Genomic DNA, 2,359 nt, shown 5'->3' on the forward strand with positions numbered 1-2,359 from the left:
AAAAAGAAACACGGGGTGGGGGGTGGGGACGACACTCCTGTCCCAGAGGCTGTGATTCGCCCTGCAAAGGGGAACACAGGAATTTTTAAAAAGTAATACAAGGGCTGGGATCCAAATTTTATCAGTAAATATAATTAATTAGTGTCCATCAAGTGTCCTTGAAAGAGTCATTGCTCCAGTTCTTGGGTTTGGAGTTTCTTTTTTCTTGTGGACAGTGACACTCTTCCAGGCTGTGAAGGGCACAGTTGTTCAGCCTGGGAGAGGAAAAATTTTACTCTTGTTTCCTGTGCTGTTAAGGAGGGAAAGCTGGGGAGAAAGGGGAGATGTCTATTTTAAAATAAGGTATTCGCTGCCTGGGGATATAGCTCAGTTGGTAGAGTGCTTGCCTGCCTGCACAAGGCCCTGGGTTCAATCCCCAGCAACAGGAAACAAACAAACAAACAAAACCAACATAGCTTCAAAATAAGCTGTCTGCACTGGAGCAGCAAGGTTTATACTTCAAAGTATAAAGTGGACTCCTTCCTTACATGATAGTGCTAACGTGAAACTCCATTGAACTTTACACTTAAAATAGGTGAACTAGAAGCTGGGGGTGTGGCTCAAGTGGTAGTGCGCTTACCTAGCATGCATGAGGCACTGGGTTTGATTCTCAGCACCACATAAAAACAAAGTAAAGATATTGTGTCCACCTAAAACTAAAAAAAAAAATAAATAAATATTAAAAAAAATTCTCTCTTTAAAAAAAAAAATAGGTGGGGCTGGGGATGTGCTCAAGTGGTAGTGCCCTCGCCTGGCATGCGTGAGGCACTGGGTTCGATTCTCAGCACCACATAAAGACAAAATAAAGATATTGTATCCACCTAAAACTAAAAAATAAATATTAAAAAATAGGTGAACTATATGGTATATGAGTTCTAGCTTAACAAAGCTATTTCAAAATGTATGAAAGTTCTTTGCAATTTCACTAAAAATTTGGAGCACTTTCCAAACTTTTGCCACCTAGTTCTTTGCGGTGAGTAGCATTTAAAAAGGAACACAGCCAAGCACAGTGGCACATGCCTGTAATCCCAGCGATTTGGAGGTTGAGGCAGGAGGATTGCAAATTCAAAGACAGCCTCAGCAATTTGGTAAGACCCTGTCTCAAAAAACAAAAATAAAAAGGGTTGAGGATGTGGTTCAGCGATAGAGTGCCCCTGGGTTCAAACCCAGAACCAAAAAGAGATATAAAAATTAGTTTCATATTACATACCTGTAACATCATTCATTCATCCATTTAACAAATCTTGATGGAGTCAAGCATAACAACACTTGGCAGTTCCTACTTTTTTCCAACTACGATTACGGTTTTCTTCTGAATTGACCTTCACTGGACCCTGAATAATCCTTTCATTTCCCAATCTCAATGATACCTCCCCAGATGCTGATTTTTTTTTTTTTTCCATAATAAGGATTTAACCCAGAGGGCTTTTTACCACTGAGCTATATCCCCACCCCACCCTCTTTTTTTTCCAGTTACCAGGGATTGAACTCAGGGGCACTCAACTACTGAGCCATATCCCCAGCTCTTATTTTGTATCTTATTTAGAAACAGGGTCTCACTGAATTGTTTAGTACCTCACTTTTGCTGAGGCTGGCTTTGAACTCATGATTCTCCTGCCTCACTCAGCCTCCAGAGCCGCTAGGATTACAGGTGTGTGCCACTGTGCCCAGCTATTTTATTTTAGGATCTAAGTTGCTGAAGGCCTTGCTAAATTACTGAGGCTACCCTCAAACTTGTGATCCTCTGTGTCAGCTTCCTGAGTTGCTGGGATTACAGGTATGTGCCCTGGGCCTGGCTGAAACTAGAGCTTTAAATCAGTGGCCCTAAACCAGTGGATGTCAACATGGGCAGAGTCACCCCCTAGGAGTTGTTTTGTGAATTTATGAGAATGTTTTTTTGTGTTTTACTTACTAAATTACCCAGATTGGCCTCAGACTTGCATAATCCTTCCTTAGCTTCCTGAGTTGCTGGGATTAAAGGCATGTACCACCATACCTGGATAGATATAAATAAAATAAAAAAACTTCTCTTTATTTGTCCTTTAGGATTATATTTTTATTTTGTCATTTATCTTTTTTTTTGTTTTTGTTGTTGTTCCAGTGATTGAATTCAGGAGAACTTTACCACTGAGCTACATCCCTAGCACCGACCCCCACCCTCCACGTTTTTTTTTTGTTTGTTTGTTTGTTTGTTTGATAAAGGGTCTTGCTCAATTGCTTAGAGTCTCACAAACTTGCTGAGGCTGGTCGAAAACTTTGATCCTCCTGCATCAGCTTCCTGAAGCAATGGGATTACCGGTGTGCATTATTTTTTTTTTTT

The sequence above is a fragment of the Marmota marmota genome, unplaced genomic scaffold (assembly GCF_001458135.2).
Source record: "Marmota marmota marmota unplaced genomic scaffold, marMar, whole genome shotgun sequence".
Classification (NCBI taxonomy): domain Eukaryota; kingdom Metazoa; phylum Chordata; class Mammalia; order Rodentia; family Sciuridae; genus Marmota; species Marmota marmota.